The sequence below is a fragment of the Coregonus lavaretus genome (assembly GCF_964263955.1).
Source record: "Coregonus lavaretus genome assembly, chromosome: 18".
Taxonomy (NCBI): domain Eukaryota; kingdom Metazoa; phylum Chordata; class Actinopteri; order Salmoniformes; family Salmonidae; genus Coregonus; species Coregonus lavaretus.
Window position 1 is genome coordinate 6736787 of NC_140005.1, and position 17756 is coordinate 6754542.

Below are 17756 nucleotides of genomic sequence, written 5' to 3' on the forward strand. Positions count from 1 at the left end.
TCCTTAATTTTGGGTCTGTCACAATGGTCAGGTATTCTGCCACTGTGTACACTCTGTTTAGGGCCAAATAGCATTCTAGTTTGCTCTGTTTTTTTGTTAGTTCTTTCCAATGTCAAGTATTATCTTTTTGTTTTCTCATGATTTGGTTGGGTCTAATTGTGTTGCTGTCCTGGACCTATGGTTGTGTTTGTAAACAGAGCCCCAGGACCAGCTTGCTTAGGGGATCTTCTCCAGATTAATCTCTCAGTAGGTGATGGCTTTGTTATGGAAGGTTTCGGAATCGCTTCATTTTAGGTGGTTGTAGAATTTAACAGCTCTTTTCTGGAATTTGATAATTAGCGGGTATCGGCCTAATTCTGCTCTGCATGCATTATTTTGTGTTTTACGATGTACAAGGAGGATTATTTTTGCAGAATTCTGCATGCAGAGTCTCAATTTGGTGTTTGTCCCATTCCAGGCAACTGGACCTTTTTTGGAACACCATCATTTTTTGTCTTACTGAGATTTACTGTCAAGGCCAGGTCTGACAGTATCTGTGCAGAAGATCTAGGGGCTGTTGTAGGCCGTCCTTGGCTGGGGACAGAAGCACCAGATCATCAGCAAATCTTTCTCTGTCTGCTCTCTGCTCTCTCTTCTCTCGCTTGCTCTGCTCTTTCTCCTCTCTCTCTCTCTACCCCCCTCCTCCTCCTCCTCCTCTTCCACATCCCTGGAGAGAGTGTTAATCAGGAGTGGCCCGTCCCCTGGCTCCCACTGGGGCATACCTGGGCTGGATGATAGGGATGGGGTTGGAGAGGAAGCTGCTGCTGGGAGGATGACATTCTTCCAACTGGGCCTGATAAAATATGCTGAAGGACCAGATGTCTGTGCTCAGGTGGATCTTGAATGTTGGCCCCCCCTCTCTCGCGCCTTAAGCCCTCTACTATTTTCTAGTGTGCGTAGAGTGTACCATATATGTCAGTGTGTGTGTGTGAGAGAACATGCGTGGGTGTGCGTCCAGAAGTGTTCCTGTTTGCAAAGATATGCTCATTATAACACATGGTGGTGAGTCATCAGGCGTAGTAATTTGGGGATCCATGAAGGTGAGAAATTAGTAACAGTAGGGGTGAGGTGCCTGGTCCCTCAAAGCTTATTTGTCGCATACACAGATTAGCAGATGTTAAAGCAAGTGTAGCGAAATGCTTGTGTTCTCGCTCCTGTGTTGCAGTAAATGTATAACAGTACAATACTAATACACAAATAATCTCAAGAAGAAAAAAATAATAAAATAAAAAGACGAAGAAACAAGATATTAAGAAACATCAGAACAAGCAATATCAGTCTTGAATATAAATATGTGACCGACCGCCTCGATTCGGTGTTATGTAGTAATATTTGAAATTTGGTTTTTTACATTGGAGACTCAGAGCTAGAAAATAGTATATCATTCACTGCAGTTGAGGAACAAATGGGAAAGTATTTATGCTTTGAAAGTTGATAATCTTGTAACCCCACTTTTGAGAAAATGGCCCTTGAATGTTTTGGGATACCTAGTGGAGAGCTCTTCTTTGTCTACACACATTGAGCATCATTTACACCCTCTTAAGCCTTCTCCCCAACCATCTCTTTAAGGATTCACATGTGAGGCCATGTGCTAAACAGAGAGTACGGTAGTGTACAACCAAAGATTTCAAGACTAAAGGCTGGTTTTATACTACTTCAGTGACATCATGAACATTCTATTGTCGTCCGACATCAAGCTTGTCGTTATGAAAAAGTATAAACACAACAACGACAGGCTGCATGACATCAGCAACCTGGTGGTCCAAAAATAGCACAACTGGTGTATTTTAACACCAATAAACCCATCCGTTTAAAAATGAATTTAGTATATGTCAATCTAGTAAACCAGGCAACTAAAAGCAACTTTCTAAAACAATAGTTTTGGTTCGTTTCGTTGCTTGTTAGAAGGTGTAAACGGTACAGTGAAATGGTTAATTGCATAGTGGAGTCTTTTGTTTAGACATGTAGCTAGCTAGCTAGCTAGCTAAACAATGAACCATAATCCCAACTCATGATGTTACTACCCTGCATGAATCTACAGGTAGCTAAAGCTAACCAACTAGCTAGGTTCAATGTTAGCTAGCTAGCTAACATTAGGCTACAACTAGCAATGTGAAATGACTCTGAGACATGAATGACATTACTACACAGATCATAGACGTAACATTAGCTAGCCAGCTAACGTTAGCTAGCTAGCAACAGTATGCTTTAACTTGCAATGAAAATGACTTTCTGACTAAATTAGAAACGTATAATATCTGTAAATAATAATAATAATAATAATATGCCATTTAGCAGACGCTTTTATCCAAAGCGAACTACAGTCATGCGTGCATACATTTTTGTGTATGGGTGGTCCCGGGGATTGAACCCACTACCTTGGCGTTACAAGCGCCGTGCTCTACCAGCTGAGCTACAGAGGACCACAAAATGTAGCAAGCTAGGGGCAAGCTAGACTCTCTTACTCCTATACATGGATGCCCTTAGTTTGAAGATGTAATCCAGACAGGTGTTTTATACAACAGCCTTCTGTTTTCTCTTTTCGACTCCCTCCGCATCTGCAATCAAACGCCTGAATTTTCTCCATCTCCTTAGCTGTCGTACTCTGCTTCCACCGGGCATTACACTGATTTCAAAACTTGGTCCTCCAGAAACTGAAAAGCCTAAGCACCACTTGTACAGTTCTTTTAGAAAGGATTACCTACACATACTAAGTAGCTCACGTTATAGACAGAAGCGTGCTACATGGCAGACCAATCACGTCCAACCCATCCATTATCTCAGCCAATCATGGCTAGCGGGAAGGTTCATGTCTTTTTCTAGGCTTGTAATTTAATAATTGTATTTGTATTTACAGATTACATACAAGTTTTGTTTTTAAGGTATTGAAAAGTCACATGTTCCAGAAGGCATTTCTGCCAAAAATAATCAAAAAATAAATGCCTCTCCTGTGAAGTAGTGATGCGCGACATACGCCTAGTTTCCTGAAACAAGTCACGTACAATGCCTTGGGAAAGCATTTAGACCCCTTTACGTTTTCCACATTTTGTTACGTTACAGCCTTATTCTAAAATTGATTTTGAAAATCTGCAATCTACACACAATACCAATGACAAATTGAAAACAGATTTTTAGAAATGGTAGAGTGGCCAGACGGAAGCCACTCCTCAGTAAAAGGCACATGACAGCCTGCTTGGAGTTTGCCAAAATGCACCTAAAGACTCTCAGACCATGAGAAACTAGATTCTCTGGTCTGATAAAACCAAGATTGAACTATTTGGCCTGAATGCCAAGTGTCACGTCTGGAGGAAACCATGCATCGCTCATCACCTGGCCAGTACCATCCCTACGGTGAAGCATGGTGGTGGCAGCATCATGCTGTGGGGATGATTTTCAGTGGAAGGGACTGGGAGACTTGTCAGGATCAAGGGAAAGATAAACGGCGCAAAGTACAGAGAGATCCTTGATAAGAACCTGCTCCAGAGCGGTCAGACCTTCCAACAGTTTAACGACCCTAAGCACACAGCCAAGACAATGCAGGAGTGGCTTCGGGACAAGTCTCTGAAGGTCGTTGAGTGGCCCAGCCAGAGCCCGGACTTGAAACCGATTGAACATCTCTGGAGAGACCTGAAAATAGCTGTGCAGCGACGCTCCCCCTCCAACTTGACAGAGCTTGAGAGGATCTGCAGAGAAGAATGGGAGAAACTCCTCAAATACAGGTGTGCCAAGCTTGTAGCGTCATACCCAAGAAGACTCGAGGCTGTAATCGCTGCCAAAGGTGCTTTAACAAAGTACTGAGTAAAGGGTCTGAATACTTATGTAAATGTAATTGTTTTACATTTTTATTCATTTAGCAGACGCTCTTATCCAGAGAGACTTACAGGAGCAATTAGGGTTAAGTGCCTTGCTCAAGGGCACATCGACAGATTTGTCACCTAGTCGGCTCGGGGATTAGAACCAGCGACCTTTCGGTTACTGGCACAACGCTCTTAACCACTAAGCTAAGTCATATTGACGTTATTTATTTTTAATACATTTTCAAAAAATTCTAAAACTGTTTTTGCTTTGTCGTTTTGGGGTATTGTGTGTAGATTGATGATTAATCCATTTTAGAATAAGGTTGTAATGTAACAACTTGGAAAAAGTCAAGGGGTCTGAATACTTTCCGAATGCACTGTAGATGTGCCGGAGGGCAGGCAGTATGCCCCCTGTGATGCCTTGGGCTGACCGCACCACCATCTGGAGAGCCCTGCAGTTGCGGGCGGTGCAGTTGCCGTACCAGGCAGTGATAGTGTGGTCCTCTGTAGCTCAGCTGGTAGAGCACGGCGCTTGTAACGCTAAGGTAGTGGGTTCGATCCTCGGGACCACCCATACACCCAAAAAAATTTATGCACGCATGACTGTAAGTCGCTTTGGATAAAAGCGTCTGCTAAGTGGCATATTATATTATATTATTATTATTATACAGCCCGACAGAGTGCTTGTGAGGGGCCAAGATACATTTCTTCAGCCTTTTTAGGTTGAAGAGGTGCTGTTGCGCTGCCTTCGCCACAGTATCGGTGTGGAGTGACCATTTCAGGTCCTCAGTGAAGTTTTTTGACCTTCTCCACAGCGGCCCCGTCAATGTGGATGGGGGCGTGCTCTCTCTGCCATCTCATGTAGTCCACAATCAGCTCCTTAGCTTTGTTGACGGAGAGGTTATTTTCCTGGCACCGCTCTGCCAGGGCTCTCACCCCCTATCTATAGGCTGTCTCATCGTTGTTTTTAATCAGGCCTACCACTGTGTCGTCAGCAAACTTGATGATTGAGTTGGAAACGTGCGTAACAACACAGTCATGGGTGAACAGTGAATACAGGAGGGGGCTGAGCACACACCCCTGTGGGGCCCCCGTGTTACCTACCTTCACCACCTGGGGTCGTCCCGTCAGGAAAGTCTAGGACCCAGTTGCACAGGGAGGGGTTCAGACCCAGGGCTTAATGATGCGTTTGGAGGGCACTAAAGTGTTGAAGGCTGAGCTGTAGTCGATGAACATAATTTACTTTAGACTTTTTACCCCTTTTTCTCCCCAATTTCGTGATATCCAATTGGTAGTTAGTCTTGTCCCATTGCTGCAACTCCCGTACGGACTCGTCTTCGAAACACGACCCTGCCAAGCTGCACTGCTCCTTGACACACTGCTCGCTTAACCCGGAAGCCAGCCGCACCAATGTGTCAGAGGAAACACCGTACAACTGGCGACCGTGTCAGCATCCCGGCCAGCCAAACCCTCCCCTAATCTGGACGACGCTTGGCCAATTGTGCGCCGCCTCATGGGTCTCCTGGTAGTGACGCCTCAAGCACTGCGATGCTGTGCCTTAGAACGCTGCGCCACTCGGGAGGCCCCATGAACAGCATTCTCACAAGTAGGTATTCCTCTTGTCCAGGTGGGATAAGGCAGTGTGCAGTGCAATGGCGTCATCTGTGGATCTGTTGGGGCGGTATGCAATTCGTAGTGGGTCTAGGGTGTTGGGTAAGGTGGAGGTGATATGGTCCTTAACTAGCCTCTCAAAGCACTTCATGATGACAGAAGTGAGTGCTCCGGGGCAATAGTCATTTGGTTCAGTTATCTTCTCTTTCTTGGGTACAGGAACAATGATTGAGCAAGTGGGGACCGCAGACTGGTATAGGGAGAGATTGAGTATGTCCGTAAACACTCCAGCCAGCTGGTCTGCACATGCTCTGAGGACCCGCCTTGGGATGCCGTCCGGGCCGACAGCCTTGCGAGGGTTAACATACATGAACGTCTTAATCATATCAGCCATGGAGATCGGGAGCACACAGTCCTCGTGAACGGTGGAGGCCCACATCGGCAGCTCGGTGTTGTTTTCCTCGACGTGGGCGAAGAAGGTGTTTAGCTTGTCCGGGGGAGTGAGGTGGCTGGCTTTCCCTTTATAAACCGTGATTGTCTGGAGGCCCTGCCACATTTCTCTTGTGTCTGAGCCATTTCATTGCAACTACACTTTGTCCCTGTACTGTCGTTTTGCCTCTTTGATTGCCTTAAGGAGGCCATAGCTGCTCTTTTTCTACACGTCTGTGTTCCCTTGCTGTGGTTAAATGCGGTGGTTTGCGCTTTCATTTTTGCGATAATGCTGCCTGTGTAGTAACCCTGTGATTACACTTGTAACAACACTGTATTAGTACGTTGTTAGACATGTTAGTATTTTCTTGCACACATGTTTTTACATAACACAGCAGACAGTCTAAACGATATTATCATGTATGATGAAATCATCATCATGTATTACGATGATACATGACAATATACATGTCAATGGGACAACAGAGTAGACTATGACAACCATAACGTCAACAACATCATCCAACCTGTACATTATTCCCTCAGGTTTGTTTGGGTTTGGTGAGACTCCTCCACTTCCTCTCCCACTCCCCTCTGGGCTCCGTGGCTCTGCTGGACTTCCAGCCCCGTCAGTTCGTCATGGTGTCTGGGGAGCTGAAACTGACAGACCTGGACGACGCCAGCGTGACGGAGCCCGCCTGTCAGACGGACCAGGACTGTGTCTTACAGTTCCCCCTCCGCAACTTCAGCCAGCCCTGCTCGGCCCAGGGAGTGTGCGAGGGCCTCAACGAGATGAGGAATCTTTACAATGCCTACAGGTAATACAGCTAGCTGCTCTGTTAAGCTAATTTGTTCTTAACTGACTTGCCTAGTTAAATAAAGGTTAAATTAAAAAAATATATATGCAGCTCAATGGAGAAATTTCATTGAAAGTGAATTTAAGTACAGGAATAAGCTTAATATAAGTCTAGGAAACCAGCCCCTTGGTAAAAAAAAACAAGAACCATTGGTAAGGTAGTCGTGATGTTGCATCATATCCCCAGTCTTTGTTGGTTTAGCTAGATCATACCTCGCTTTGTTCCATTTTGAAGGCTACATGTATTCACTCATGATCCTGACAGGTTTACTGCACGCTTGTTTTAACACTGTGAGGAGGAGTCAACATTGCTTCTTTTCCCCCGCCTCAGGTATTTCTTCACCTACCTGTTGCCTCACCAAGCCCCACCTGCTCTGAGACATCTGGTGGATCACATCATGAACTCAACGGGTGAGGACTGGAGTAGACTGAACGTTAGTGATGGAGGGGGGGAAATCGATACAGTTACATATTGGGATATTATTTTTGATGATATATCGTATTGTTTTGACAATATCGCAGTATTATTTTTGTGCTGGTTGGCTGTGCACCAAAACTCTAGTAGTTTCCTTTTATAGCTCGTTCTCCGTCTTCTTTTTAAATAGGGAGCCAATTTGTTTTCAAAACGTTTTATTTCCATGACTGATCAAAAATAGTTTTCTCATGGCTCTCTCTTGTCCCTCTGCAGCAGACATATGGTGAGCAAAATGTTTGGAACATCGAATCACAATAAAATCACAGTATAGAATCGCGATACATATAGAATCGTGAGAATCGCAATACATATCGTATCGGCACCTAAGTATCGTGATAATATCGTATTGTGAGGTCCCTGGCAATTCCCAGCCCTACTGAACATGACCCGCCATTGCTATTAATCCTCTGAAAGACATAATATGGCCTTTTCATATGTTAGAGCCCAGAGTTTTTCCCTACAACTGTAGGCCCTGCACTTCCATGTGAAAAATATATATTTTTTTCCTGCATATCAATATAACTAGGGCTAGGGCTGTTACGGTGACCGTATTACCGCAACACCGGCGGTCACGAGTCTTGACCACAGTCAAATTCCACATGACCATTTAGCCTTCTCCAAGCTCTGATGCTGCTGATGGTCATTAGTAGCCTACCAAACTTGCTAACTGCCTGGTACTCAGCACTCTGTTATCCCGCTAATCACTCTGACATTAATGGACATTTACATAGGCTATGCAATTGCGTGAGAAAACAGAGTTTTGATGGCCTCTAATAAAAAGAGGAGGATCCCATCAGCTTTCTATAGGCTAAGCCTACCATATTTATTTCTCAACTTTCCTAATATTAAGCACATTGCTTCTCTTTACAACAGGAGTATAGCCTACCTGGCGGGCATGAAATTGAACCACGGGAAAAGCGTCCTCCATTCGCTATTTAAGTGCATAGATGACATGAATTAAGCACATTAATACGCTTTACAACTGGAATACATAGGCGGCGCGTAAGTTTCAAGTTTGGGGAAGATAATTTTCACCATAAAAAATGCACCTTTTATAATAAAGCATTACATGCATAATCGCATTTGCGGTGACTTTTGAGAACAGTGTTTTTCCGCTAATTGATGACATTTTGGAACATTCTCACTTATAGCCCACTGCCGTGTGCGCATTGCTGCGCTTATAATGTGAAGAAATAGCCTAATAGTTTATCAACATTTTAAGCTAAACGTTCTGATCTGTTGAATCAGCCTCATTGCTTTTTAAACGTTTTTTTAATGCGAGTGGTTGTATTAATTTGGGATCTATTTCATCCCACAACTGTCCCAGAGTATGTTTGGAATATTTATTTAGAATAAGTCAACTTTTGTACTATGGGGGTTAGTAGATTGACATAGGCTAGTGCTTTTGCTGTTCGTTAGGCCTACTCATCTTGTTGGCTGACGAAATGTAAATGTCGACAGTTTTTCTAACATATTCAATATGCGCCTCGGAATTTGATAAGAGGGACGCGCGCAGTTGAGTCCCCAATGTCTTCACTTGTAGCCTACTTCAGAGCTGAGATGCCTGTGAGAAGGACCCAATCACGTGACGGGCATTGGCTAATAATAATTGAGATATCTGAGAGAGCCATGTGAGTGAGCGGTGCTTCAGAGCACGGCGATTGGCAGCCAGGAGAAGGGAATTATAATTATTATATTCAGCCCAAGGGCACAACGGCCACTTTGGCCGCAAAAGGCATGGATTTTTTAGGGGGCATTACGGCAAGGGGGATGCCGCCGGGAATTCGAGGCCTGGTGAGAATATTCTCAAGTGCTTGCCAAATTGTGAATGAGAGACTGATGAAGTGTGTGCAGCCTGCACAAGAAACAAAGCAGAGCTCATGCCTTTCATGCAACCTTTTTTCAAATCATCATTAGAGTCGCATCATGCAGCCTTAGAATGTAATAAAAATCAAAACATATAGCTCAACATTTGTATCACAGCTAAAGTTGCATAAATAACTCTAAATGAAGCACATAGAAGGACCTGTTCCTTTGTTAACCGCTCAACACAGAATAGCCGCATGTGTGCACCCTCGGATATCGTTTGGAGAAAATATCCTTTGTTTTTTATTCAGCTATGTTCAATTTGTATTTTTCATACTATAAAATAATATGAAATAATTTACATTTACATTTATGTCATTTAGCAGACGCTCTTATCCAGAGCGACTTAAATAATGCCATGGAATTCTAACCAAATCTTGTCTGCTAAATGAACTAGTGTAGCCCACAGCCATATGGCATAGCCAGATCAGGGCCTAACATAAGGACAACTGAGAGTATGCTATTATGTTCTTCTGAAATAGACTACATTTTCTTCATATAATGTTTCTTTAGGCCTGTCTAAAATAAATAATGGATTTAATGTGATGGTGTAGGCTATATTAAATGGATTTATTATACTTTTTTTAAAATGTAGATGTTCCAAAGGTCTGCATCTGGCTTGTAGGCTATTCGTGGAAGCCAGGAGATGCTAAACGTTTTTGTTAATAACGGTCAATTACCGTCAGACTGTCTGTTATTTTCTTGACAATCACCAGCTGACAAAATGTCATGACCGCCACAGCCCAAACTAGGGCTAGGTGTTTGGACCGACCACATGGGCCTGCCTGACCAGGGAAAAACACTTTTGTTCACATTTGTGTGGGGAAATATTATTGTTCACATATAACCAAGCATATGACTAATTCCAGTGGTGTTTCCACTCATGCCTTTTTCTGTGCTGACCTGTGTTTCTCCAGGAGAGATGAAAGGGGGCGTGAATGACACGTTAGAAGCCTTTGAAGACATGCTCCATCTGTACAAGTCCGACAGGCACCTGGACAACGTGCCTCCATCATTAATCAGAGGTTTTGTGCTATGAAAACCCCCCGTCTTACTACAGCCTCTGGTCTAAATGGCTTTTACAGTGCTCTGGACCCCTCCCCTCCAAACTCTCCAGCCCTTCACTCTATGAAATATTAATAACTAAAAATGACCCGGCTCAGATCCTGCAGTGATATTTTCCATGCTCCAGCGCTGGGTTATGCAGCTGCATTGTGAATAGTAATCATCGTAAAACCTGGAAAGTAGACTTGAGTGGACTGAGCCTGGAAATATGAAGTCATGTTTTAGACAAACAGTGTTTGTGATGTATTAACACTATAAGCTGCTGGGTTCTGGCAAATTAGTTCTAAAATGTAACTGTAGCTCCAGTATGTGTCTTCAGTTACAGGCTAAACGCATTCCTGGGCCTATAGATCTTATGAATGGTCTCTGTATGTTGATTTAGCATCGGGTTCTATTTTGGAACACCATAGACAGAGGAAATCCAGAAGAGACTCACTGTCCAAGGCTTAAAGTAAAACAGATCAACCTAATGTTCTCCCCCTTTTTCCAGATTATTTTTTCTACTGATTGTTCTTATAAAGGAACAGTGTGTTTCTGGAGCTCTAACCTGTCACCATTTTGTTTCCAGTGACAGGCTTAATTTTTCACTTTTAAAGTGAGCCTCTGTTTGCCTGACAAATGCCCCAACTGAAGCACTTGTCCCCCCCCATTAGTGTGCCCCCCAACATTTCCAACCCCAGCCTTGTAGGTTTAGGTGAAAGAATACCAATGGCATAACATGACACCCCTGCCACCTTCCTCTCACTGTGAATGAGTTGACTTCTGTTCTGATGTTGGGTTGGAGGGGGGGGGGGGGGCAGGCGCTCCTAATTCACATCCCATGCTAATGTTTAGCAGATAAGTTTGTCCCAGGCCCCACAACGTCTCAGAAAGACCCTGGTGTTTCTTCTCCCTCCCATTAGATTATGCAGTCACGAGAGGCAAGAGCACCTCTGGAAATATGCAATCCAGATGCTGGCCCTCGTACAACCACCAAGGCTGTCGGTGCAGTCGGTGCACAGCGCCAAGGAGGTGGCCTTCATCTGTAACTCCCATCCTCACTATCTTCATCCTGAACAACCAGAGGAAGTGGACAGGTTAGTGTCACTGATTGTCAGCCTTGAGACATTGACTGAAACGGGGTTGTCATCAGGGGTGGAATTGGAAAATGACGCTCTGGGAAGTCAACAATGTAACATGCTTAAATTCACCTTTTTAAAAACACACATTTTTACAATCAAAACGATTTCAATTTGGGAACTCCTTGTTGTCACTAAAAAGCGTAAATCATTCTCGTTGAATCCCCTTAACGCTGAGTACTTTAAACCTGATATCAAGCTCCAGTTAAGATTTACTTTAATTCTGAGTCACTGAAGAACTTTACATTTGTCTTATTTCTTTCCCTTTGCTTGTCAGCAGGCCGGCTCCTCGCCTCGTTCCGAAGCGGTTTCAGCCATCTGGTTTCAGATGTGAACTCGGAGGTGTATTTGAAAAAGATGAAAGCCTCAACAGGAACTACGGTATAAGGAGTGAGACAACGGGAGTGTGGAAAATGGGGTGGGGGGAGGTTTGTTTTTGAAGAAAATAAATGAATGTGATATATTTATAGGGCTTTTGCTCAGTGGCTCGTTTGATCTGGCTGCCAATCCAGTGTGCTGCCAATAACTATTTAAAGGGATTTCCCTTGAGGTATAATTATGAAAACAATGGTACCCTCTTTGTTCCCACCTCTGCATCTCTTTCTTTGCCTTGTGTGTTGTGTTTGTTTGCGAGGTTACATGGAGCCAGTGGTAGGACTCCAAACCCCACTCTGAGGGGAAATAGAAACTCTTACACAAATACACTTTGATGATAATGCACCTTGTGGCTTGCCGTAGGAATACGGGTTTGTGCGTCGAGGGCTGCGCTTGGTAAGCAGCGTATAAGTATGTATAAGCTGGATGTAGAGGCCTAAGCACTACTAAAGGACACCGATAATAAGAAGAGACCTGCTTGGGCCAAGAAACACGAGCAATGGACATTAGACCGGTGGAAATGTGTCCTTTGGTCTGGAGTCCAAATTTGAGATTTTGGGTTCAAACCGCTGTGTCTTTGTGAGACGCAGTGTGGGTGAACGGATGATCTCCGCATGTGTAGTTCCCACCGTAAAGCATGGGAGGTGTTATGGTGTGGGGGTGCTTTGCTGGTGACACTGTCTGTGATTTATTTAGAATTCAAGGCACACTTAACCAGCATGGCTACCACAGCATTCTGCAGCAATATGCCATCACATCTGGTTTGGGCTAAGTGGGACTATCATTTGTTTTTCATCAGGACGATGACCCAACACACCTCCAGGCTGTTGAGATGGTTTCGGATGAGTCGGATGGCAGAGTGAAGGAAAAGCAGCCAACAAGTGCTCAGCATATGTGGGAACTCCTTCAAGACTGTTGGAAAAGCATTCCAGGTGAAGCTTGTTGAGAGAATGCCAAGCGTATGCAAAGCTGTCATCAAGGCAAAGGGTGGCTATTTGAAGAATCTCAAATATAAAATATATTTTGAATTGTTTAACACTTTTTTGGTTACTGCATGATTCCATGCAGTGCCTTGCAAAAGTATTCATCCCCCTTGGGGTTTTTCCCTATTTGGATTTCATGTAATGGACTTACACAAAATAGTCCAAATTGGTGAAGTGAAATTAAAATAACTTGTTTAAGAAAATTCTAACAAATAAATAACGGAAAAGTGGTGCATGCATATGTATTCACCCCCTTTGCTACGAAGCCCCTAAATAAGATCTGGTGCAACCAATTACCTTCAGAAGTCACATAATTAGTTAAATATAGTCCACCTGTGTGCAATCTAAGTGTCACATGATCTCAGTGTATATATAGACCTGTTCTGAAAGGCCCCAGAGTCTGCAACACAACTAAGCAAGGGGCACCACCAAGCAAGCAGCACCATGAAGACCAAGGAGCTCTCCAAACAGGTCAGGGACAAAGTTGTGGAGAAGTACAGATCAGGGTTGGGTTCTAAAAAAAGATCTGAAACTTTGAACATCCCACGGAGCACCATTTAAATCCATTATTAAAAAATTGAAAGAATATGGCACCACAATAAACCTGCCAAGAGAGGGCTGCCTACCAAAACTCACAGACCAGGCAAGGAGGGCATTAATCAGAGATACAACAAAGACACCAAAGATTACCCTGATGGAGCTGCAAAGCTCCACAGCGGAGATTGGAGTATCTGTCCATAGGACCACTTTAAGCCGTACACTCCACAGAGCTGGGCTTTACGGAAGAGTGGCCAGAAAAAAGCCATTGCTTAAAGAAAAAAATAATCAAACACGTTTGGTGTTCGCCAAAAGGCATGTGGGAGACTCCCCAAACATATGGAAGAAGGTACTCTGGTCAGATGAGACTAAAATTGAGCTTTTTGGCCATCAAGGAAAACCCTATGTCTGGCGCAAACCCAACACCTCTCATCACCCCGAGAACACCATCCCCACAGTGAAGCATGGTGGTGGCAGCATCATGCTGTGGGGATGTTCTTCATCGGCATGGACTGGGAAACTGGTCAATATTGAAGGAATGATGGATGGCGCTAAATACAGGAAAATTCTTGAGGGAAACCTGTTTCAGTCTTCCAGAGATTTTAGACTGGGACGGAGGTTCACCTTCCAGCAGGACAACGACCCTAAGCATACTGCTAAAGCAACACTCAAGTGATTTTAAGGGGAAACATTTAAATGTCTTGGAATGGCCTAGTCAAAGCCCAGACCTCAATCCAATTGAGAATCTGTGGTATGACTTAAAGATTGCTGTACACCAGCGGAACCCATCCAACTTGAAGGAGCTGGAGCAGTTTTGCCTTGAAGAATGGGCAAAAATCCCAGTGGCTAGATGTGCCAAGCTTATAGAGACATACCCCAAGTTTTCTGTTTTGTCTTATTTCTTGTTTGTTTCACAATAAAACCTATTTTGCATTTTTCAAAGTGGTAGGCATGTTTGTGTAAATCAAATGATACAAACCCCCCAAAAATCTTTTTATTTTTATTATAGGTTGTAAGGCAACAAAATAGGAAAAATGCCAAGGGGGGTGAATACTTTCGCAAGCCACTGTATATATATATTTATTTATTTACTTGGTTTGTTAATGATTGTGCTCTGACACGCCAAGCGGAGATTTGAACAACGATGGACGCATCCTCCTTACCACTGTTAAACTGTGGAGAGACCTGCGAAACTCTGCAAAACACCACGAACAGCCACAAGTCCCTGATTAGCGTGTTGCCTCAACAGTCATAAAACAGTTAGGGGAATCATTGAGGGGATGTAAAAGTTAGCACCATTAGGAGATGATTAGGGCATAAAGTGCTGCATCATTAACATAGTGCCATTAAATGGTCACCATTTATATTAATTAAATGCAAATCCTTGGCTGGCTACCTGTGGTAATGACTCATAAAGCTGGCTCACTTCAGGCAGACCATTACTTCAGGCAGGCCATTAGAAATGAAGGTATCTGGCAAGGCTGTAACTAAGAGCCAGTAAACACACTGAATCCAATCCGGCACCGTAATGCCCCTTTTTAAAGTGCAGGCCTACATATTTAGTGAGAAAAACTAATTAGAAGAATCATTCCATTATATTTCACAGAATTATATTTTTGCTGGCTGCCCAACTGAAGTCTGCCCGAAAGTTTAATTTGCACAGCATCATCTAATAACATTGATATTTTTACGATCACGTTTATTTTGCGTAAATGGGAGCAAGCACTTTGGGGTTGTGGAGTATATTACTTCCAGCGAAAGTAATCTTCCACGGTTAGAGACGTTAAAACAGGCTGCGCCGATCCCAAACTTTGTCAGCAGAGAGGGTTTTATGAGGTGGGGTTTGAGTGATGTTTGGGAGAGAACCCTTAAGCTCTTATGCAAACTGGTTGGAGATCAAAGAAGAGGGTTTTGGTCGTGGTCGTAGGCAGGGCCTCGGGAGCAGAGCCTCGGGAGCAGGGCTTCGGGAGCAGGGCCTCGGGGTCTAGGCAGGGCCTCTGGAGACGGAGCAGGGCCTCTGGGTCTAGGCAGGGCCTTGGGAGAGGGAGCAGGGCCTCTGGGTCTAGGCAGGGCCTTGGGAGAGGGAGCAGGGCCTCTGGAGAGGGAGCAGGGCCTCTGGGTCTAAGCAGGGCCTCGGGAGACGGAGCAGGGCCTCGGGGTCTAGGCAGGGCCTCTGGAGAGGGAGCAGGGCCTCGGGGTCTAGGCAGGGCCTCGGGAGACGGAGCAGGGCCTCGGGGTCTAGGCAGGGCCTCGGGAGACGGAGCAGGGCCTCGGGGTCTAGGCAGGGCCTCTGGAGAGGGAGCAGGGCCTCGGGGTCTAGGCAGGGCCTCTGGAGAGGGAGCAGTGCCTCGGGGTCTAGGCAGGGCCTCGGGAGACGGAGCAGGGCCTCAGAGACGGCGCAGGGCCTCGGGAGACGGAGCAGGGCCTCGGGAGATGGAGCTGCCCAGAGCTGTCACAACCGAGTGCCCCTTCCCTTTCCCCTTCAAAACACAACTCAACCCCCAGCCAGCTTAGATAAAGTTACCTACTCGCTCTCTGCTGTCGTTTAGGGTCACAGAAGAGGTTTGAAGTGGCTGACAGGCCGTATTCCTTTCCTGTCTTCCCCTCTCTCTCTCTCTCTCTCTCTCTCTCTCTCTCTCTCTCTCTCTCTCTCTCTCTCTCTCTCTCTCTCTCTCTCTCTCTCTCTCTCTTCCCCCCTCCCTCCCTCCCCCCCCCTCCTCTCTCTCTCTCCCTCCCCCCCTCCTCTCTCTCTCTCCCTCCCTCCCCCCTCCTCTCTCTCTCCCTCTCCCCTCTCCCTCCCTTCCCCCTCTCCCCTCTCCCTCCCCTCGCCCTCCCTTCCCCCTCTCCCCTCTCCCTCCCTTCCCCCTCTCTCTCCCTCCTCTCACTCCCTTCCCCCCCTCTCCCACCTCTCTCTCTCCCTTCCCCCTCTTTCCCTTCCCCCTCTCCCTCCTCTCTCCCTTCTCCCTCCTCTCTCTCTCCCTTCCCCCTCTCTCTCCTGTATTGCTTTCCTGTCTTTCCTCCTCTCTCCCTTCCCCCTCTCTCTCCCTTCCCCCTCTCTCTCCCTCCTCTCTTTCCTCTCATCCCTCTCTCGTTTGAACATCCTCAAAGATAAACATCACGGAGACAGACCCAACACGGTGGCCATGTTTTAACACAACACAACAACTCAGCTGAATGGACCAACAAGCTTTGGGTGCTATGACCTACAAGTGACACGGCAAAATACTTGTGTAGCTGAAGTAGTTTTAAGGGCATGTGGATTTATTTTTTATTTTTTTAACTGCGAAGGACTTATCAGAGTTAGACAAATCATATATCGATGATGATGAGATATTTTGTCATCTTTTTCCCACACGTGAATATGACATGTATGAAAATGAAAAATATATTGCTATGTCAATCTACAAGGCTTGTCTGTCAGCACTGGGCTGTGATCGCCTCAGTCCTACCAAGGCTTGTCTGTCAGCACTGGGCTGTGATCGCCTCAGTCCTACCAAGGCTTGTCTGTCAGCACTGGGCTGTGATCGCCTCAGTCCTACCAAGGCTTGTCTGTCAGCACTGGGCTGTGATCGCCTCAGTCCTACCAAGGCTTGTCTGTCAGCACTGGGCTGTGATCGCCTCAGTCCTACCAAGGCAGCCCAGCCTGGATACAGTCCAGACTTTAACTGCATCCCCTTGGGGAAATGGGTCTTGCGTCTCCCTTCAAACAAGCATGGCATGTCATCGCTCAGACCATTGACTTGTGATAAGAAATATTCTGATAATTGATAAAATAATCTCATCTCATATAATCTGATAAAAGAATCTGATAATCTGATAAAATAATCAGTTATTCTGATAAAATAATCAGATAAAATAATCAGATATTCTGATAAAATAATGTAATAAGAAGATGAGGAGATGAATGTGTTTTGGAATATGATCACATCTTCCAAATATGTTAATAATGCGATAAATACTTGTTCAGACCAGTTCAGTGAGAAGGTTTAGATTTACTAGGTCCTCACAGACTCATTTCACTATACTTGAATATACCCTGTAAATCGTGAACTTTCCATCATTATATCTTTGGCAGTTATGAGGTATTTATAATGCCTTCCTCAAGGCACTTTGGCTCTTTCTCAATTGTCACTTTGGCTCTTTCTCAATTGTCTAAAAGCATGGAAATTCCACTCCTTCCCTGTCTAAGCAAGTTGTCAGACTCTGGCATAATTACTGAGAAACATATGATAAGTGATGCTTTTGAGATGTTGGTTTAATTTACCCTGGTCAGTCAGTCGACTGCTCTTCCATCTCCCAGCCTCTAGTTGGCTCGATGGAAGATCCATCAACTTCTAGTGAATCTTTGTTTTTATTTCAACAACTTTCTACTTGTGATGTGCTAGATGCCTTGCTTAAGATTGATGTTAAGAAAAATCCACTTTGGCTGATCTGCTTGATCCTTTGATCCTGCAGATTTCTGCTCCCCTGATTACAGAATCATTGACAAATATTTTTTTACCTGATAATTATCTCCAGGGATTGGAATGCGGCCGATGTGCTCCCTCTCCACAAAGGTGGTGACCCCTCCGACCTCAATAATTATCGCTCGATCTCTAAACTGTC

General features: G+C 44.8%; 1 pseudogene across 1 annotated transcript in view; it reads left to right on the forward strand.

Annotated features, from left to right (window-relative positions):
- The window catches only part of LOC311145967 (extracellular tyrosine-protein kinase PKDCC-like), an 18315-nt pseudogene extending 6672 nt beyond the window's left edge, over positions 1 to 11643 (forward strand). Inside the window, exons 3-7 of the transcript in view lie at positions 6423 to 6694; positions 7064 to 7143; positions 9991 to 10098; positions 11041 to 11214; positions 11537 to 11643. The product of the transcript in view is annotated as an extracellular tyrosine-protein kinase PKDCC-like (transcript). The remainder of the gene's footprint in view (positions 1 to 6422; positions 6695 to 7063; positions 7144 to 9990; positions 10099 to 11040; positions 11215 to 11536) is intronic.
- Positions 11644 to 17756: the final 6113 nt, after the last annotated feature.